The 23343-nt window shown below is 39.4% G+C and overlaps 1 long non-coding RNA gene across 6 annotated transcripts; it reads left to right on the forward strand.

Moving 5' to 3' along the window:
• Positions 1 to 22444, forward strand: LOC148025624 (uncharacterized). 6 transcript variants are annotated; one of them, XR_015693131.1, is made up of 4 exons: positions 1 to 519; positions 638 to 784; positions 21576 to 21691; positions 21947 to 22443. It is a non-coding gene; the product is annotated as an uncharacterized LOC148025624 (long non-coding RNA). The 6 variants fall into 6 exon arrangements; XR_015693128.1 differs by having other exon boundaries at positions 3 to 519; positions 21603 to 21691; positions 21947 to 22444; XR_015693127.1 differs by having other exon boundaries at positions 4 to 519; positions 21603 to 21691; positions 21896 to 22437.
• Positions 22445 to 23343: the final 899 nt, after the last annotated feature.

Consider the following 23343-nt stretch of genomic DNA (forward strand, 5'->3'; position numbering starts at 1 on the left):
CGAATTTCCACTGGTAATGAGAACAAACCCCTACCTTGTCCATTCACCATAGCTCTACTGTAGCCTATGTATAATGGGTCGTCATGGTCGCACGCATCCCTCTCTCTCTCTCTCTCTCTGTGTCACACCTCTACGCTGTATTAGGTACAAGAGCTGATATAAGCGCAGAGTTCCGCCTGCCTTGCGATGGAGCTTCCTTCTGTCCAGAGGTGGCAGGCGTCGCTTACGATGCACATCATCGCTGTATTACAAAACTCAGTCACTGCAGATTCGTCAATTAGTGATGATTTTCTTTCCTGGATTGGACTGAAGGGAGCTCCACCCCAAAGCTCGCTGAAAGAAGAAAACCCGTCAGCGCCATTATTCTCGAGTCGCGGATTCGTCCTGTTTCTCCTTTTCCTCAAGTCTGTGATTCGCATGCAGAATCAGTTTGTCTAATGGGGACCCATGTTCTCTCTGTCTTAGAACTTCTAATGGCGCATGCAAACACTGGGTTGGAGGAAGGCCGTATTTGGGAAGGTAATTTGTCGCCTGTTTTCTTATAAAATCCATATACATCCTCTTCTTTTGTCGAGCGTCGAAGTGTAGTCGCCTGTTTTCACTTTCTTTAATATATCTACTTCCTGTCTGTCGATAGATCTCAAGCCTTCATTGACATCGTGCTGTGGGACACGGGCGAGCTTGCCTCCATCGTTACTCTTGTACGCAGGGTCCCCGACCGAGTGGCTCTCAGCGACTAGCTACGCCACCCACTACCGACATTAGAATTTCGCATCGCAAGCAGGTTCGGGAAATAATTTGTTTGGTGAAATCCTGCAGGGATCCTTCTTGTCTCACCTCAAATGAATGGATTATCCGTCTTTTCTATATGTTTTTGCAAAATAATAACTAGAAGCAAATATTTTCAAGAAGGTAAATTCCCCTTCTTTCACAAATTTGGAGAAATTTGAGCGACCATGGACCTCTCTCCTCTTCAGTGGTCGCAAGGATTTTTGCTTGAGATATATGTAACTTGAGCGATCATCATTGCAAACCGTTCCATTGTATCATCCTCTACAACTAGGTGAAGACCATTAGTCTATTACAAGTAGATAGAGGAATCCCTTTTAGGTTTCTTGCATCAATTTTTGAGTGGACAAGCCATCCTTAGTTGGCAAAAAAAATAGTATAAAGCAAAAGTGGGAGTTGGAAAAACCTATCTTGTGGAATTTTCTTACGGGAAATGGGAAGGTAAGGATATTAGTTTGAGACATTCTAGAAGACATTGCAAACCATAATTTTCACAAACTTGATGTTTCTTCTTTCAAAGTTTGAAGCATTGTTGGATTGAAATAGAAATCCCCTTTCAATCCTTCCATAAGCTTTATTAGAGTCTATATTTAAAATGATAAAATCTTGCTTAGTGTCAAGGGTACCTTTGGATAACCTCGTCTCTTGAATTTCCTTAAGGTAAATGGGTAGGGAGAGGGTACTAATGATGGACTTTCGAGAAGTAGACAAATACACCCCACTTCATGGTAAAGGCAGTCTTGTGCCTGTCATCAGGGTGCACTTACACTTGATTATAGCCAGAGAAGCCATCCAGGAAGCTGTAGGTTTCTTTGCCTGCTACTCTCTCCAGCATGTACTCGGTATGCGGTAAGGATAGTTGTCCCTCTTCGTAGCGGCATTAACTTTCTTATAATTCACGCACACTCAAATTTTACTATTCTTTTTCATAACGATCACTATAGTTGATACCCAATCCGTGTACTCAATCTCATATATAAATCCTACATTTAGGAGCTTATCGATTTCCTCCTTCAATGCATAGGCGTGTTTGGGATTCATAGGGTAAGGTTGTTACTTTGTTGGCACCGCATCTGGAACCATTGAGATATTATGGGTCACAACCTTAGGATCGACTCCTTTAAGTTCCTCCAAGGACCAAGCAAACACGTCGACATACTCTCCTAGGAGAGCAATAAGTTTAGCCTCCTCATCCTTGGTCAAGTCGTTAGCAATGAACACAGGTTGAGGCTTCTCACCTTTCCCTGCCAAGTTGACTTTCTTGACCTTGGCGGGTCCCTCAATTGGCTCACTAGTTTACCCTTGTCTCTTTGCTCCTAGCAAAATCACCACTCTATCAGCCTTCTTAAACTTTGTGAAGCGTTTGGGGAGATCCTGCGGCTTTTTTTGCCTCTTTGCTTTTGAGTCCTTAGTGCACTTCCTGGCCTCCTCCTTTAGCCGTCTGCGCCTTAGATGGACTGGCAAGTTCCCTTTGGTGTGTCTGACCTTAGAGGGTTGGGGTATTTCGGGACCACTCTCCGTATTGACTTCTGATTCCAAGTTAAACTCACATCCTTCGCTTGAGGAAGGAGTTTTGCCAGGGGGTCATAATTCAGTAGGTGTATCCGTTTTAAGCACTAGAACTACCAATGGTTCCACCACTCCTACCTGCTCGTAATCCATGGCTCCTATGTGCTCCAACCAAGATCTATCGCACTCCATCCACATGACTCTTTCATTCCAGCTTGCTCTTTCCCTTCTAGGCCTAGAGTTTGCCTTGATCTATTTGATCGTTCTCCCTTTAGTGTCATATTTTATCGTGTCTAACTCTTCTTCACTCTTATCTCCAATAGAGCGGCAGGCCTCGTACTCATCATTAGAGTCTTGTCCCTCTGACTGTTCGTCATCCCCAAGGCTTTCCTCTCCAATCTCCTTTTCGTTAGTGACTAAAGCCAAATTGTATCATACGTTCAGATCGTGAATTTTGGTCAATTTCCACTCAGGCTTAGCCAAAAGATCACTTAGGGGTTTTAGATTGGCAGCCATGTTGTCCTTTAGTTTATCGGTCAGGTACTCTATGATTTCTTAAAGCTCAAGCTTGTTGGTGGGGATATGGAATGAGACCAGTTTCCCTGGGTTACATGAGCTTCCTTCCATTATGCAAAGTGGTACGATGGGCTACCTTGTTAGCATGCTTGGGGATTTAGCAACTTGCCTATATAACTCTTCCTCATCTGAGAACGGTAGGTCAATGGTTGCCAAGACGTGCATCTAATCCCGCTCGTCCTCAGGGCAAGGGATGCACTTGGTCAATGACCCATAGGGTTTGCTTGCATGTGCATCACCTTTTAGTATGGTTGAGATAGCATCAAGGTCGACTGGAGTAGTCTTCCAGGTATCCATCTCAACCCTTACTGTGCTTCTGTTCTATTTCCCAAGAATATGAGATTGTTACCCAAATCTTCAATAACTCGAGTATTCCTCATCGAGGGTCGGCCTAATAGTATGTCGTAGTCCACTCCCTTCATGACAATGAAGTTCATGGAAAACTGTACCTCTGCGACCTTCATTGACCAGTTCTTTAGGACCTCGAATGGTCTGACCTTCATTCCGTTTGCCAATGTGACATTGAACCTAGCCCTTTCCATGGGTGGGTTTCCCTAGGCCTGTAGAATTGTGTGGCTCAAGACACTGACACCGGCGCTTGTGTCTATGATTCCTTTTCGTGTTACATCCCCTAAGGCTAAGATAGGTAAGATTGCATGCATCTCAGTGCCTTCCCAGAAAGCATTGACGTGCAGTGACCTTGGAACTGAGTGTAGTGTTAGGCTTGTTGGAATCTGCGTGACTGCGTCTTGCTCTTGCAAGTCAGCGGTAGTGTGCTCCTCTTTTCCCTTCACCCAGTGGTTTAATTCTTGCCATAAGAAAATGTGCTACCGAAGCAGATCTCCTAGGCTCAAGGTTACTGGCGTGGTTACTAAAGTGGTGAGGAGATTGCTGGGTGGTTGCCTTTCTCCTTGGTCAGCACTCTTTGGCTATATGTCTTGGTTAGCTTGCTGACATGCTTCTTCCTGGTCTTACCTTTGTGGCAACTCATGTGGTATGGGTGCATTCCCCGATTGAGGTCGCGATGGTGAAACGGGTGTACTCACACTAGAGAGATCTTCAGTTTTATCTTCCAGTATGAGCTCTACATCCTTAAGGTGTTCTTGGGCGTCCTTGACCCACTCCTTAACTTTGGCTATAGCCTCAAGTTGCTGTTTGGGGTGGGGGTATTCCCCTGCCTTGGCACACCCTAGTTCTGCCGTCTTAGGAGCTGAGGTCTCTGCCTCTGCATCAATGACCCTCTTTCCTGTCACTAGTGTTGTAGCTTCCTCAGTCTTAAGGGTAATTTCAAAAATCACGTTGTGGGGGGACTTGCTCAAGATGCTATGCTGAACACACACATAATGCACAAGGAGAAGCTCACTCAAGAGACAAAAAGAGAGATGGAGGCCAAAACGTTTTCTTGCTAGTTTTTTTTTCTTCTTCCATACACTTTACAATGTACACAAAGTATAGATAAGATACAACATAAAGGAAAGTGGCCTACTAAGTCAAACAATGCATAACCAACTACACTAGGTGACTGGCGCTATAACTATGTCAACTGTAAATAGGTGTAACAACCTGCATATAGTAAGTAATGAGTCAATGGCCATGTGAGGGTCATAATGACCATCGACGTGCTAAGTGTAGACGTGTGGACCCATCTAACCAGGCGGTCCATCATTAATGTCCGCATGCGCTTGTCATCTCAACACTCCCCCTCAAGCTCAACTGCATCTCTGCAACTCCAAGTAAGCTTCGAAACTTTTGAAGCTTCTCTGTATCCAATGCCTTCATGAAGGTGTTAGCTATCTGATCCTGTGTGCTGACATACACCAAGTCAATCTCACCTGCTAGTACCTTCTCTCTCACAAAGTGGTAGTGTACCTCAATATGCTTTGTCTTGGTATGGAACATAGGGTTCCTAGCCAACTGTATACTGCTCATGTTGTCACAATAAATGACAACTGGACCTTCCACCTGCACATCTAAATCAGCCAATAACTTTTGCAGCCATACTACCTCATATGTTGCAATAGCAACACCTCTATACTCAGCCTCTGTACTTGACAAAGCAAATGTAGATTGCTTTTTGCTGCTCCAAGTAACTGCTGCACTACCAAGAGAGAACATGTATCCGCTGGTAGATCTTCTATCAGACATACTACCAACCCAATCTGCATCTCTGTATCCAAACACATGTACATTTGTACTAGCCTCATAGAAAAGTCCATAATGTGGACTTCACATATCTCAATATGTGTCTGACTACATCCAAATGTGGCTTTCTAAGTACTTGCATAAACTGACTCACAAGACCAACAGCGTAGCTCAGGTCTAGCCTTGTAATTGCCATGTAGATCAAACTCCCCATTATCCTCCTAAACATAGTAGGGTCTTCTATCTCATCCCCAACATCAGCACTCAACTTTACATTCTGCTCCAATGGGACTGAAAGTGGTTTGCATGTTGTCATACCATACTTGGATAACATATCCAAGCCATATTGTCTTTGGGACAGCCATATATCATCATCACATTTGATCACCTCAATGCCAAGGAAGTACCTTTAGTCCTTTATCTCAAACTTCTTCTTCAAAAAGTCCTTGACTTTAGTAATCTCACTATCACTATTACTTGTAATAATCAAGTCATCCACATAGATGACTATGATGACCAAACCTGCATCTCTCTTTTTCACATAAAGTGAGTGATCAGCATCAGAAACATAAAAGCCAATATTGACAAGATATTCTCTGATCTTGTCAGACCATGCTCTAGGTGCTTGCTTGAGCCCATAGAGTGTATTCTTCAACCTGCACACATACGTGGGATGCTCTAAATCTTCATAACCTGATGGTTGATCCATATACACTTCTTCTTGCAAATCACCATGTAAGAAGGCATTCTTCATATCCATTTACTGTAACCTCCAACCTTTGGCTGTTGCCAAAGCAATCACACATCTAATAGTTGCCATCCTAGCAACTGGACTAAAGGTTTCTTCATAATCTATGCCATATGTATGGACATAGCCTTTTGCAACTAGCCTAGCTTTGTACCTACTAATAGAACCATCTGCATTGTGCTTAATATTATAAATCCACTTACATCCAATAGCTTTCTTGCCCTTCGGCAATGATACTAGATCCCAAGTCTTATTGGCCTCTAATGCAGCCATCTCCTCATCCATTGCTGCATCCCAATGAGCATGACCAACAGCCTCCTCAAAATATGTGGGCTTAATATCCTCAATCACTTTCACCATATAAGCATAATGGTAAGATGTATAACCTTCAAAACCAAATCTGTTAATAAGGTATCTCACCCTACTAGACCTGCGTACCACTGGATCACTCAATGGAGTCTTTGCATTGACGCATGCTCTTTGTACACCTGGAGTCCTCATTGAAGGAATGCTAAGCTTATCATCCAATCTCTCTGAGCCACTAGAGTCTCCATCAAGAACTGCATCAATGCTATCTGACACTTTATTCTTTCCTTTGTCTTTACCTGTAGTGCTACTAGATGCACCTAAAGATGTAGAGCTACTCCTTAGTCTCCCAGACCAAGGACTACTAGATGATGTCTGTGGTCCACTAAGAGTCCGTGATTCTTACTTTCCAGCCTGCACATGAGTGTTATGATCATCATCATCATTCAATGCATCACTACTAGATGCATACCAATTGCTCATTTCATCAAAGATGATATCCCTGCTCACTCTGAACTTACATGTGACAGGGTTATAACAACGATACTCTTTTTGCTCTAAAGAGTATCCAACAAAGACACACTTTTCAGCCTTTGGATCCAGTTTCTTTCGCAATTCATCTGGCACATGAACATATGCAATATAGCCAAACACTTTCAAGTGTGAGATATTAGGCTTTTTACCTGTAAAATATTCTTTGGAGGTCATATCATGACCTGCAGCTGTGGGAGTTCTATTCATAATATAGACAGCAGTATGAACAGTCTCAGACAGAAATGCTTAGGCATATTCTTTTCAACCATCAAGGCGTGTCCAGCTTTTGCAATATGCTTGTTTTTTCTTTTTGCAATCCCATTTTGCTGTGGGGTATACTTGCATGTGAACTGTCTCTTTATCCCATGAGACCTCAGAAAATCACTGAACTCATTCAAGAGATATTCTCCCCCTCCATCTGACCTCAAGCACTTTACTTTCAAGCCTGTTTCTCTTTCAACTGCAGCCTTGAAAGTTCTAAAGTGCTCAAACGCTTCACTCTTTTCCTTCATAAAATATACCCACAGCTTTCTAGAACAATCATCAATGAATGTGACAAAGTATGAACTGCCTCCAAGAGATACATTTTGTGTAGGCCCCCAAATATCTGTATGCACAACATCAAGGATATTTTTGCTTACATCTCTATCATGTGAAAAGGGTTGTCTTGCCTGCTTACCAAACTGACATGCTTCGCATACCTTGTGAAATTCTGTAATTCTAAATGTAGACAAACCTGTAACCAACCCTTTGGACTGCATTAATTTCAACCTTTGTACATTTGCAATCCAATGCGTTTGTGCCAAATTTCAATATCTGCAATAACACATTTTCCTTTAGCATACATAACAGCATTCATAGTAGGAATTTCAGCATCTAGAGTAAACATACGTCCAACTCTACTTCCCTTTATAACCAACCTGCACTTGCCATTGAAGTCTTCTACAAAGCAACCCTTTGCATTAAATCTGACTTGTAGCCCTTGCTCTACCATCTGACCGACTGACACCAAGTTCTTTGTAATAGATGGCACATGTAATACATCTGAAAGACTCTTTGTCTTACCATCATGCAAGGATAAGGGAACTTTTTCAATGTGTGAAATTGGGTGGCATGAATCATCACTCGTTTGCACATAACCTGTATTTTGCAAATCCTGTCTCTCTCCAAACCATTCTGCATGGCTGGTCATATGATTGGATGCACCTGAATCAACATACCAAACATCATGTGTTCCATTTCCTGTAACAGCATTCAACATATGCTGCATAACAAACAGACGTTCATTTTTGTCTTCATTCTGTTATGAAGATGATGCATAGTTTTCTTGCTGCAACTTACCACTGCAAATATCATCTTTCTTAGCATAACATTGGGCTGTAATATGACCTGTTTTGCCACAGTAGTGACACACAATACCAAAGTTATTAGAATCTTTGTTCTGCCATCTATCTCTTCCTCTAAAGATCCCCCTGCCTCTAAAGTTACCACGACCTCCTGAAACTTGCATATCGCCAAATTACTGATTCAATTTGTTTTGCTGGTTGTCACTACCACGTCCTGTATCACGACCTCTTGAAGAGGACTTGCCACATTCCCTTCCTGAACTCGAATAGAAAGCTTGGACTTGTTCACCACTTTTTTCAGATGTCTCACTCTGCATGTTGATCTCTTCAGTGATCATAAGGGAGACTAACTCATTGAAATCTGAAAATGGCTTTTTGACATATACGGAAGTTATAAAAGACTTCCAAACCTTTTCATTGTTAAGTCCACCTAAGGTAGATGACACTAAATCATCATCATCGGGCATTGCATCAATCGTTGCCAAGGCATCTGCAATGCTTCTTATCTTCAGTGCATACTCATTGATAGGCATCTTTCCTTTCTTCAATATATTCAACTCTTGCTTGTTGAATATTTCGTGCCTTTGTATTTACGGAAAACATACTTTCAAGTATGGTCCAAGTTACATATAAATTCTCTGCATTTCTAATATGTCCCAGCATATTATTGTCAATTACTATAGACAGCCAATACATGACCTTTTTGTTTTTCGCATTCCATTCCTTTTGTGCCTTTGTCTCTTCTGTAGTTGGAGGATCACTCACCTCCGACTCATTTTCTTCACCTGAAACAAACTCGTAGAGGCCTTTTTCAATAAGAAAGTTTGTGACATGGAACTTTCATGAAGGGTAGTTGTTCTTGTCGAGCTTCTCAATGATGGGGTTTCCACTGTTCTTTGCCATTATCACAAAACTAATACCAAACAACAAGTAAATCTTCTGCAACCCTTGACCTGTAGTGTACAACAATACACCAGACAGTCTTTTTTACTGTCTGCTCAACAATACATGCAATCTGCAACCAGTTTTCAGATAAAACTTATGTTTATTACCTGGTAAACACCTTTGAACTTACAGATCTGAAATCTGTAACCTATGCACGTGTATACGGTAGACACAGCTGAAATTGCAGGATATCTCGAACTGCTGTCCGTAACCTTGCGAGTCTAAAACGAGGCCTGAAATGGCCTCGAATGGCCAAAATAGCAGCGGAAAAAGCCTTGAAGGGCTTATTTGCAGAAATACACAGCACTCTTCGCACACACCAAATCTCACTGCAATCTGAGATTTTTGCTTTGCCCTGCTTCCGGTGCCTCCATATGCACTGTCCAAGAGAAGAAGTAGAGAATGGAAGAGCTTCTTACTCGTTGCTTGCTTGCTCAAATCCTTGGCTCCTCTCCTTTGCTTTAGCCTTCAAAACTAGCCTCAATTAGTGGTGCAGCTCTGATACCATGTCAAGAATTGCATGGTGGGGGGACTTGCTCAAGATGCTGCATTGAACACACACAGAATGCACAAGGAGAAGCTCACTCAAGAGACAAGAAGAGCCAAAACGTTTTCTTATTGGTTTCTTCTTCTTCCACACACTTTATAATGTACACAAAGTATAGATAATATACAATATAAAGGAAAGTGGCCTACTAAGTCAAACAATGTATAACCGACTACACTAGTCGACTGGCACTATAGCTATACTAGCTGTAAATAGGTGTAACAACCTGAATATAGTAAGTAATGAGTCAGTAGCCATGTGAGAGTCATAATGACTACCGAGGTGCTAAGTGTAGATGTGTGGACCCATCTAACAAGGTGGTCCATCACTAATGTCCGCATGTGTTGAGCTTGTTATCTCAACATGTAATCTTTGCGTCTGTTCTCTTTCTCCTTCTCCTTTGGCTTTTCTTTCCCAACGAGGCTGCATCCAAGTTACTTGGCCCAGGCAATGAGATGTCTGCTTATTTTGTCTGTGCTCGCTTCATGACATGTAGTGGGATGGATGTATCCTCACTATCAAAGGTCTCCACACCAAACAGTCCCTAGGGTATTGAGGGCGTGCCGTTGGCAGAACTAGTTGATGGTTTCCGTCTAGGACAGTCAGGAAATAGGGGTGTGATTCCACACTCGGTGCATCGAAGGTCAACTTTGTCCTTGTTTGCATGTTTCCTTTCCGGCAACATGATGAAATATGGCCTGGATGACCGCAAGTCCAGCATGAGATTGGATCTTGGCTTGGTCCTCCAAAGCCTCTGCCTCTTCCTCTACCTAGCGCCATCACCGGTACTAGTCAGTAGTCCATTGTGACTAGATTACCTTCCTTATCATAGGATATGTATGGGTTCACGTAGGTCTCCTCTTCACTAGGTTCTTCCACATAATGAATAGGAGCGTCACTCGGTGGATGGGTTACATAGGGCCCTGGTGGTCTGGGTATGCCAGTTGGGTTCATCTCTAGCCTAGGAATGGCCGGTCTTGTGTCATTTGGTGCTGGAAGCGCCAACTGGGCTCCCCTGCCAAAGAGGTTAGATGGCCTGTTGCCTAAGTATGGAGGGTTTTATTGCTGTGCATGTAGGAATCTCCTTGGCAGTCTGCAATGTAATGCATCATGACCGAACCTACCGCAGTTTGAGCACGACCTAGATCTATGATCTTGGTACTCGGTTGGAAGGTGGTTATCGCCACAGTATATACACTGCACATGCGACCGCACAAGTTTCCTCATTTGGTCTTGCAATCGTGCAAGCTCCATTCTTACCTCATCCAGCTCCTGGCCTTGGTCAACACTCTTTCCCTTATCCTGTATGCTAGAGTTCTCTCTCTCTCCTGAAACTGTTGACCGCTCTGGAGCTCTGACTTATACTGTCTGGATTGGTGTTCCTCAGGCTTCGCTCCCTAAGCTGATCATCCATCCTTATTGCCTCTTGAAAGTCTCTAGCTAATACGTCTTGATGTAAAGTGGAGTTACTAGCTAAAGCCTTGTAGAGCTCCTCGCTTTGAATTCCATTTATAAATACGATAGACACAACTTTCTTGTTAGGTCGCTCATTTGCAGGGATCCTCTTGAAGAGGCTACGCACATGAGTGAGATAGTTCCTTACGTCTTCCTTTTCCCTCGGACTGACATTCATCAACTGGACGATGAGATTGTCAGAGTACCCTGCCTCGAGAATCTCTTGATAAAGAGGTCCTTAAGATGGGCAAAGTTCATGCGCTTAGCTGCATCTAGACTAGTGTACCAAATTCTCCCCTTATTATCTAAGCACAGACCGAAAGCTTGAGAGCGTTGTGCAAGGTCCATGAGACCGTTTGCTTCGCAAACTTATTCAAATTGCTCCACAAAGCTATATGGGTCATTGCTAGGTTCATACTTGTCTAGCTGCTTTGCTACAATAGGGATTCTAGATTGCCTCTTTGCTCCTTGCGTGACTCCTAATCCTGAGAGTAATGTGGTGGCTAAGGCTGTTGCGCTCCGCTCAGCAGATGTATTGTCCATGAGCCGCTTGGCTATGAGTTCACTCAACGATAAGTCAGCCTCTGCTGCTCGTTCTCTCTTTACATTTGGCCCTGCTTTGGCTGCACCAGCCAAGGCTAGTACACGCCGGGCCTCATACATATCTATATCTTGTTGAAGTATGCCCCCATCCATGGACATTACATAATAGCAAGTGTCAAAGTTTTGTCATAGGCTAAACTCCTCATTGGATACTCATCTTGAAGCAATGTGCTCATTTGACTTAGAATATATATTATTTGAAGCAAGGTCCATTATACATGAATTGTAATTAATATCCAAGATTTTGGGGACAAAGTTCTTCATACAAAGGACTGTGAGGACATGTCAAGTGGATACAAGGATAATACCAAATTGGGCAAAGGAAGAAGACCAAGATAAACATAGTTGAACACTTCGTACTTATTGTTGGCAATCAGGAGTTACCAAGATGTTCCCATTGCAACAAGCCTGGTCACTTTAAAAGATAATGTTTGAAGTTAGAGTAACCAATCCACAAAGGACACTTTTATGGCTAGAATTAAGTAATATTAGCCACCAAAGGGAAGGTTGCCAGAATAACCTTCAAGGGAAGGAACAACGAGATGGAAGAAGGAGAAGATCCCACCTTAGAAGCAAACATGGAGAGAGCAACGATACATGCTACTGCTAATAAGAAGGGCCCCAACCATTAATTTTCAATAAATCAGATGCCAACAACCTACCAAGGTAAAATCTTTAAGATTTTGATTGAGAAGTACCCACTCCTTTATCTCATCGAATTTTTCAAAGAGGCTAGGAGTAAACACTGAACTTGTATCTAAATTATTAGTAGAGTTGGCAAATGGAAAGGATGTAATTTTTACTCAACACACTAAGAGGGTGGATTTTAACTTGAGGCAATCTTTCCAACATGGGATTTAGAATCATGAATTTAGGAACTTACAAGTGCCTGTTAGGAATGGATTGGCTAATTCCTAATGATGTTCACATTCATTATAGGAAAGGTCAAATCATGTTCATGGATCAAAAAGAAAAAGTAGTAACCACTCAAGGTGAAACTAGGAATCTTAGAATTCAGCTAGCAAAAGCTTCTCGGATCATGAAAGGGTTAATAAAGGGACTACCTATTTACCTATTCAAACTTAATAAGGTTGAGCAAGAGAGAGAATTTGACAAAGAGCTATCTTGGCTAAAAGAATATGTAAATGGATTCTCTAAAGAGTTGATAAAGCTTCCTTCATGAAGAGAACTTGATAATGAGATCAAGCTAGCACCACGAGTTGTATTGATAGCAAAGCAACCCTATTGTATGTCCATTCTGGAAGCCATTGAGTTGAAAGAATAACTCAACCAACTTTTTGATCAAGGATACATCAAGTTGAGAAATTCATAATGGGCAAAACTGGTGCCGTTCCAAAATGATGGAATCCTCCGTCTTTGCATCGACTAGCATGGGCTAAATCAAGTGGCAATCAAGAATAAATATCCAATCCCAAGGAAAGATGAATTACTTGATCATCTTCAAGGTGCAAAAATCTTTTCAAAGATTGATCTATGATCGGGCTATTATCAAATAAGGATTAAAGAAGAGGACATTTTAAAAACTTCATTCAATATAAGGTACAACCATTACGAATTCATTGTAATGTCTTTTGGTTAACTAGTGCAGTCGCAACCTTTAACGGGCTGATGCAAGACATTTTTCAATCCTATATTGATGACTTTGTTCTTGTCTTCTTCGATGACATCCTAACCTACTCAAAGAAGGATGGAAGGCTTGTTTGAAAAACACATCAAACAAAAAGACTTTGAGAAATATGACCTTGTGTTTCTTTGCTCCATCAAAGAGCATAAGAAAAAGAAAAATTTTGGAGGTCTAGGTCCTTTTCTAGTATATCTAATTTGTAGAACTAGTAATGTTGGGCTTGCACATTGGACAACAAAGATATACACTTTCTCAATGGCAGTGGAATCAAAAAAATCTATCCAGTAGCACATATGTTGCATGGACCCCCAATGGCACTACTATCTATTTCCTTAAGGACTATCTAAATCACTAAACTTGACACTTGCTTGAGGATTACATTGACCACAAAGAAATCCCACCTAATCCATGCCCTAATTGACGAAGGTGTTCATTGTAATGTTATGATATATAAAGACTAGATGAGCATCAAGCAACCTTGACTAACTTTGAAAACTATGAAGGTGAATAATGGAAGATCTTATGTACTGCTGGGGAAATGTTAAATTATGTTGACCTTCAAGATTGAAATTCTACCAACTATATTCTACTTACTATCTAAAATCAAAGTAGTTGGAAATAAAGTACTATTGGGATACCCACTTAAAAAACTAACCAAGAGTCTACTCAATTTCAAAATGTAACACATTCACTCAGAGTTACCCAACGTAAAGTTTTTCACAACTTTAAGCAAGGGTGCTGGTACTTCAACCATGAAAGAAATGCCACCAATTCTTTCAACATATTTCAGTTCACCTCTCAAGGATAATAGTGGGATTCTCATCAAAGATTTACTCAAATATTATTCAAACCATAGAAGAATGATTATTTGTGTATCTAAACAAAATATGAACCACCAAAAGTGGATAACAAGAACTTGTGAAAAAAAGGGAGAGGTCCACTTATGTACTTGCCACTTGCAAAAATCAACCCCTAGCCAATGCACACTAATGATGCCAACATCACAACCCCAATCTAACTAGATGGGTTCCTAAGGCTCTCCTCAAGGCCCAAGGCTACTATGTTAGCGACAAATGGATGTGGTTGTTGAAATTCTCACATAATGCTCCCATAGTGTGCCAACCATCTAAGATCAAAAGGGTACGACTTCTACAACCAACAAAGTGATGTGCTCAACTAGTCTACAAAAGGAAAGAATTATACTCATCAACAATCAATCCCATGAAGAGTCCACACTCTTAAATTTATCAAACAAATTGCATAATAAGCCACAAACCATTCAGTTGTCAAAATCAAACTGCCTCACTATCATACTAGCCATACATGACTATGAGGTAAAGATAATGCTTGCTAACATTGTAATGCACCCTAATCCTCAAGCCCAACACCAACTAGTATTTGGGAGAAACCCATCTAGTTCTAACAATTCCCTAATCCCATCACCAAAAACAAGAAAGAATCAAATAACCATATCTCTCAATCAAACAAGCCCAATGAAGCTGAGTCTGCCCCTAAGACTATGACCTCTTACAAGAGAAAATCCCTCTTAGAACAAGTTGCCTATATGGTTGCAAATATAGAAGATGACATAGTTACATATATTCAATGGTTAGACAATATCTTTACTTTGTTTGTGTGTAGCTATGAATGACTTGACCTAGACCCCCTTAATGAGAATACCACCAATGATGTGAAGTCTCTACCCTACTCATGAGAGAAATTTGAGTTCATATTTACTAAGGAAACCAAAATCTCACACAAAAAAGCCTTAAAAGGATGCATAATCACCTCCTTCAAACATAGTTTTATTGAGACAACACATGATGATATTGCTAACTTCAATTGTCTCACACAATTTGAGTCCTCATTTTTGCAGTGATCGTTTATATTACAAGCATAGTGAGAAAGAGTGGAATATCAAATCATGGTCAACATTGATCTATGTCATGCCATAAAGACATCTAAATATGACCCAACTTATGCCACTCCCACTTCATTTCAAGCACACGCCTTAATCTATAACTACCCATTAGAAGATCATGTGATTTTGTATCCATATATGGACTAAATCCTTAGTGACAAAGAGCTGTATATGTTAGTTGAATAGGTTTTGATAACCTGCTTATCACTGATGTCTTGACATGTATCATCCATAATGCACACCTCTATGATTGGCTATTAAAAACCTAGCTAGGCATCTCTTTGTATATAAATAAGTGCTCATGCAGAGTGAGGTTATAATTGAAACACACCACATTATCCTTTTAGATACATAAGTGCTTCACTTATCATTCACACAATAATAAATAAGTGTAAGTATAAAATTAATTATCTATTTAAATAAAAAAGTACTTGGGAAATAGGTACAATTATATGAGATAAGTAGGATCCACGTGGCCGCACTAAAAAGTGTAGTTTCATGTGCTATCCATGGTACAACAAGGCGCTTGGATCTAGGGCATAAGAGTCAAAGGACCCATATCAGTAGCAACAACAGAGAGAAAAAGAGGAAAAATGTGGCGATTGAATCCACATTGGTAGGGTTAAGAGGTTTGCTAACATTAATCATACAAGTGGTTATCAAGGATCTACACACACGAGAGAAAAAAACCACCCAAGAATCCCTAAGGATAGCAATATAGGAGGTATTACCCACACATAGGAGGACATTGGACCGTGAAACCTCACGAAACCCGAAAGAACAAGAATATTGGAGCATGACATCTTGGGAGACCTATATGAACAAGAGCTCAAAAATTTGTAGTTGGATGTGGAGGAAATTGCCTAAAGGCCTGTATCAATAAGATAAAAGTTGAACACTAGCATGAGAGCAACAACCAAAGTTCCCACAACAAGCTCAACTAGAGAACATGAAGCAACTCAACCAGAGCCCATGATAACTAACCTTTGGGCTTAAGCTCAAGCATACTAAAGTGACCACAAAGCTTAGAAGCAAGATATTCCAAAATCCATAATTTTGGAATCTTGAGACCCAACAAAGCGACAAAAAATGCAATCAAAGAAGCCAAAATCTATCATATCTAAAAAGTAATGGAAAGTTTATCATTAAGGTATTAGCTAAATAAGGAAAGGGCATGGCTAAAGAAGATAGAGACTTAGAGAGAGCTAAAAATGAATCTAGGAGAAAAGAAGAGGAATGAAGACTAAAGAAACAGTAGGAGTGGCTAAAAAAAAGGGAGGAAGGATATAGCTCTAGCCATTAGGTTAGTTGAATAAGTCTCAAGAGGAGAAAGTTATAGCTCTAGCCATTAGAAGGTCGCTAAAATTACCCTCAATAGTGGAAGAGCTAGAATTAATTATTCTCAACCTAGAAAGCTTGTAGAAGCAGGCACTAGTACTATATGACCATTATGATGGTTGCCTAGCATGGATAAGGCTCCAATAGAAATGCCTCTTCTAATAATTGTAGCAACCATATTACCCATATTGGTCTCCAAACTAGAAGACCTAGCTATAAAAAGACTAGAGAGTATGGTTTATGAGCTCACTATACAAGTCATTGTACCATCTTAGGTGAGATCAAAAGCAACTATAACCATATATAATAAAAGATCAGCAGTTTGTAGATGTAGTGTCAGGACAAAAAATGGTTAACACTGGTTCTATGACTCTAGTCGAACCTCCTATGCTTACCCAAACAACCCCACTATCTCGGGCCAGGAAGGGAGTACCCAAACATATAGGTGGCTAGCACCTCGTAACACACACAAAGGGAGAAGCCCTAGCTTATCATTGTGGCCCCACTATGACTCTCCTACATTCCAGGGATTGGCCCGAGAATGCAATGTCTCAACAAATAATATATACATACAAAGTACACTCTTTACAATATTCGTTCTAGGAAATAGTATATTTCTCTCTTGATTTGGCTCCAAGGAAATGATTATAGTAAATTGACAACATAGGAAACCTCACACTCATTGTGGATCAATAGTTTAAAACTAAGTGCTATGCATCTAGGAGATAGTTCTCTTTATACCATGTCGATGCAATGCAATGCAAAGTGGATGACTTTGAGTGCACAAACATTTTACTTAAATGAAACCAACATTGTGAATGTACTCAAACATTAAAGTAGTATCGGCCTACTCTGTGCCACTGTATCTCTTAATACTTAAAATAAGATCAAAGCCTATATGAAAGTGTAGCAACAAATTAGATTTTGAACCATATCCAACTCATAAAACCCCCTCTTCCCTATCGTTTAGGGTTTTGTTTGTGATGGGTAGGTTAAGAGGTATTTTCATGTATGTTTCTTCATAATATAATCCATAAATGCATACTAGAATATACAAATGGGGTAAGTTGAGGCAAGTCCTTATGCTCTACCTCTATTATACTTGCACAAACATAGCTCTAGTTTTTCATAAATTTTCACTCGTGATATCTAATTTTTTTCTCAATTAAAGTTTATTTTTTAAAATTTTACAATTATTTGTAATTAAAATTTTAGTTTTTATGTAGTTTTTGATGTGAAACACTCAAGAATACCGAGATTCATTATTACTCTTCATGTTTCTCCATGGAAACACAATTTTCCATGATACAACTCATAAAATTTACGATTTCGCATAAAATCGCACTTTTGCATGTTTTGAATAAAGTGTATAAACGAGTAAGACTTGCTATTCATGTTGATATTTCTAAAATAATGAATCATTTTCAACCACTAGAAATCAATTTCAACCATAGGAAACCAATATGCATCATAAAATCGAGAGAAAGTCCACTTACTCATAAAAATCACATATGCTTGCTTTGTAATTCAAAAATGAAAAGTCGGTGATGCTCATTTACAATCGCTAGCACTTCCTTGATTTATCTCTTGCATTCCATCGCAAACTTGCATCCATTGTGCCTTACTCTTAGCCCATATGAACCACGTTTACAGTGAGAAAGAAAGAGCAGAGAGAGAGACTAAATTTTTAACTTGCTAAGTACTACATCATTCTTTGTGAGAATTGGAGTGATGGAGAGTAAAAAATTTGTACAACCAATACCCAGGAGGGGAGAGAGAGTCGTTGCTAGTCAGAATTTGCCATTTTTGGAGGATTTGAGGAGGTGTTGAAAAAATGGCACCCTCATCTCCTCCCCCATCATGTTTCATTTTGAGAGCTTTTAGCTTTCTTAAGCTTCTTTTAAGCTTAAGATTAAAATAACTAGTTTAATTTGGAGTGTTCACACTTGATCATGAGTAGTTCCAGATTGATTAAGGGAATAAATGATCTCAAAATTCTGATTTGAGTGGACAAGCAGCTTTCTAGCATTAAAATATGTTACCTTGGCCTATGCCACATGCTTTTCGACTTTCAGATCCAATAGCTACTTCTGAATGCCAAACAAAGTGGCCATTAAATGAGGGTCAAATGGCCTCTGATTAATGAAGGGATACTCGTGTTGGGTTCTTGCATTGAAATGTATCTAAGAAAACTCAAGCTCATTGATTTCTAACCGTTTTCATGAAAAATTACTCTTTTACACGGGTCACTTTTACATTTTAAAATTGGCTCCAAAAATTCGCTCTCATTGGCGATCATGGGTCAGGAAAACTTAGCTCATCAAATCCACGAATTGATCTATACATAAATAAACCATAAAGAGCATCAAGCTGCTACAAGACAAATACACAACAGAGTACAAATACAGCTTTTACCCTACCCCTTGACAAAATCAAAGCATAAAATCCACGAGAGATAGACTAACCACAATCTGATAGAGATCTAGAGCGGGGGAGTGGGGCTGGCAGGCTAGGCAAGGGGGACAATTGGATCAGGAACTCTTGCTACACAAGGACTCCTATAGCTTGGTCTTTTATTTTTAGATATTTCTCATTGAACACATTTTTCTCTTCAATAGCTAATACTTGGGCGTATAAAAAGGAGGGAACTAAGCATATTGTGATCCAAGGAGAATAAGGTATCAGTCTCAGGTCTTGTCTCTTGGTATCCAATAATCTATGAAGCTCTCACAAGGTGACACTTAATTCCTTTTCCTTTCGTTTACTTTTTTTTTTCACTCCAATCATCCTTACTTATTTTTTTTGCTAAAAGTCACCCTAGGAAGGTAAGAATTTGGCCTTGACTCATCTCCAGGAATCTACTAGGCCTTTGCAAGGCATTTATCATTTGCTCTTGAAATTTTTTTTCTTGATTTTCTTATTTTAGGGGTTAGAATCCCTTTGTACACATCTCTATATCGTATATTTTTAGATATATTTATTGTTTCTTTTCTTTCTTTTATTTGGTAGGCTTCTTTATCTACATCAACAATAAAAGCTCCTAGAAACAACTGCCTAACAGGCCAGCAAGATAGAGTCACTAAGGATTACTCTGAAAAACAACTCTTAGAGTGCATGGCAATGTCTTCATAGGAGGAGGGGGAAGAGAGCTCAGGTAAGTTACTCATGAATATATGTGTGCATCACATGGGTTCAAAATAAGGTATTTTTCAAATACCATTTGTATACTTTTTTTACATATAGAAGGGTGTAATATATAGGGGCTATTTATAGATTTAATAGAAAATGTAATGATTTATTAGAAAAATTCATAGATAATGATATTTATAAATAGGCCTTGAACGCACGTGATGTAGAGGATATACATATAGTAACTTCCCTGAGGAAGAGATTCATGGTGAGTCGGAATTTTCTATTTTTGGAGGATTTGAGGAGGTACTGAAAAAATGGCGCATTCCTCTCCTCCTTGTTAAGTTTCATTTTGAGAGATTTTAGCTTTCTTAAGCTTATTTTAAGCTTAAGCTTTAAAATAATTAGTTCAATTTGGAGTATTCACCCTTTGTCGAGTAGTTCCAGCTTGGTTGAGGGGGCAAATGACCTCGAAATTTTGATCTGACTAGACAATAGCTTTCATTGAAATCTATTAGCTTGGCCTCCATCACATGCTTTCTAGCTTCTGGATCTGGTAATTGCTCCATAATGCTAAACCTTGCGACTATTAAATGGGAGGTCAAACATACTTCAATTGACAAACAAGTGCCTGCCTTGAATTCTCAATGTTGAAATGCATCTAGGGAAATTCCAGCTTCTTGATCTACAACTATTTCATTTTCCATGAAAATTTTCTCTTTTATGCCTCCCGAGTCACTTGTGCGCTTTAAAATTATCTCCAAAAATCCACTTTTATGTAGAGTTTGGCCAAAAATAATCTAACACCAAGGATGGAAGGATCATCAGCTTCCATTCCTATGAATATACTGAATTTGACATAACACTTTAAAGAGTTACTAAAAGAACTAGAGGAGCAAAGGGACGAGTTGGATGAGAAGAGAAAGATAGCCTTGGTAGCTTTGTGCCAAAAGAGAGTAATGACAAAGATAAGGGATATGAAGAGTTGCAAGAACAATATGTGGTGGTTGAAAGATAAAATTGTGTGTTACTCAAAAGTTACTATACCCATACAATGAAGGAGAAAGTCTAGATAGAAGGAGAGCTAGAGGGGGTTGAAGTCATTACAAGAGCAACATGTGAAAGTGTTGGAGGAAGCAAATGCAAGCAAGAGAGAAGGTATAGTAGAAAACTAGTTAACTCATGGAGTTGGACAATGAGATAGAGAAAACCATGCATGACTATATTCAACTCTAAAAGAAACTAGACTGTGAAATTTAATAAAGAAAATTTATAGGCCACACTTGGTGAAAATAGCAAACTATATTAGAAGTCCTCACAAATTGGTAGAACAAAGAACCAAAGTAGGCAAAGGAAAAGATAAATCAATGGGAGGAAAATAATATGGATAAACTACAAAACATGGCTTTCCGCTTAGCTCAATCTAAGTATGAGTAGAACTTGGTGCTAAGAGATCTAGAGCAATAGAGGGATTGAAGTGTGTGTAGCAACAAAGTTTCACTAAAATATTGCTTAAAACATGAAAGACATATAAGGATTGTTAACAATATTTTGAGAAGGTTGTAGAAGTTCAAGTGCCAGCTACTATTTTTGGTGGATTGTTATTTGATGGAATTTCATTATATTATTTTGGATACTTGAGTATTATTGTTGTACTTCATGGATATCAGGTTATCATTGATGTATTATTTTGTGACAGCTACACATATTGTATTTATCACCCATACTTGCATGTGTTGCACTCGCATGTGTTGCACATATGGATTTGTGATTAATGATTCTCAAAAGAGGGGGCAAACCCTAATTCACACTGGTGAAAATCCTAAAATGCAAAAGGGATGTAAACCCTAATTCATACGGGCGCAAACCCTAAAAGGAAAACTCGAGCACAAATCCTAACTTGGAAATAGTGTGCCATCCTAGAGAGATGACCTAACCCTAACCCTAATTTGTGTCTATATAAGGAGAGGTATATTTAGTGATAGATGAAGGAAAGATTAAGCTTTTTGTTGTCTTCTTGCTTTTCTCTTCTTCTCTACTAGTTTCTTGACTTGTTGGTGGATACGAAGGAGCTATTGCATTGGATCGTGTTGATCGTGATCATGGAATCGTCTTCAAGCCTTCAAGCTTTTGGACTACAATGTGAGAAGTTAAGTTGGTGAGTTCACTTTACCTCGAAGCTAGTCTTATGTTCTTGCTTTCTTGAGATAGAGAGGAGGATTCCTGGTTAGTTAGAGCAGAGTGTTGAGAGACAAAGTGAGAGATTGTTGTTGAAGTGAGTTGCAACTTTTGAAAGAATAGAAGTCTATCTAAAGTCTCAACTCTTGGTGCATTTGGCTCAACAATTTGGTTCCATTGCTAGGACTTGGGACAGTGCAAGCATCGAGGTTCTAACACTTCTACCATGTGGCAGAATAGGAGGCTTATTCATATGTGTGGCTGGGATGATTGGGACATCAATCATTTGTATTTGTGGCTAGCATTTTCGAAACCCATGCGGCTAAGTTAGAAAGATTGAATCATAAGAAACTAGTTCATTGGATTGAGGTTGAAGAGATTGGATTTAGTAGAGTAGAAGAAGATATAAAACACACTCAAAAGCTCAAAAACACAAAATGCAAAATGCAAAACTCAAAACTTAAACTTTTTTTTCTTAAATAAAAAATGTGACAGTTTTGTGGATTGAAGATACATCATGCTTGTTAGATTGTGTGTGTATTGAAGTGAAAGCAATACAAAAATGTAAAATGCAAAACTCAAAACACAAAACACAAGACTCAAACTTTTATTGCTTAAGTAAACCATGTGACATTTTGATGGCTTGAAAATACATCATGCTTGTTGGGTGATGTGTGTATTGAAGTGAAAGTAACACAAAAATGCAAAATGCAAAACTCAAAACTCAAAATTCAAACTTTCCCTGCTTAAGAAAACCATGTTACATTTTTGTGAATCAAAGATAGATCTTGCTTTGTCATGCTTATTGGATTGTGTATGTATTGAAGCAAAGCAGCACAAAAATGCAAAATGTAAAACTCCAAACTCAACTTTTTACTTGATCAATCCGTGCATCAATGTTGTAGATAAAACTTTCTTATTATGGATGATTCACAGTGTGAGCATTGAAGGAAGAAGAATGAGAAATACACAGCCATTGTTTCATTAGTTGGTTGGTTATTGATTGCTATCATTTGATAGTTAGGATCCTTATACCTAGATTTAGAGCACCTTTGCACTAAAAGATCAATATCATCATAGTTTATACTCACAACATGACTTGCACCACCCACCTAGGACTTGTACTATCTAGGATTTACTCATCTTAGCACTTGTCTTAGGCTTACTCGTCTAGGGTTTACTCATCTTAGGCTTACTCATCTAGGATTTACACCTTTGCATGCACTTGTCTTGAGTTTACTCATCTAGGGTTTACTCATCTTAGCACTTACTTCTCTTAGGCTAACTCATCTAGGGTTTACTAAATACTTGTCCTGCATTTACTCGTCTAGGGTTTACGTCTAGGGTTTACTCATCTATACTTATTCGTCTTGAGTTTACTCGTATAAGACTCAGTCATATACACTTACTCCTCTTGAGTTTACTCGTCTAGGGTTTAGTCATCTGCATTCCTCATCTTGAGTTTACTTATCTAGGGTTTACATCTTGATTTTACTTGACTTTAGTTTACTCGTCTAGGATTTTCTCATTTTAACTTACTCGTCTTGAGTTTACTCATCTAGGGTTTACTCGTTTGCACTTAACACGTCTTGAGTTTACTTGTCTAGGGTTTATGTCTTGAGTTTACTAATC

This window comes from Lygodium microphyllum, chromosome 14 (genome assembly GCF_053477565.2).
Source record: "Lygodium microphyllum isolate KBCC chromosome 14, Lygodium_microphyllum_v1.1.10, whole genome shotgun sequence".
In the NCBI taxonomy this organism is placed as follows: Eukaryota; Viridiplantae; Streptophyta; class Polypodiopsida; order Schizaeales; family Lygodiaceae; genus Lygodium; species Lygodium microphyllum.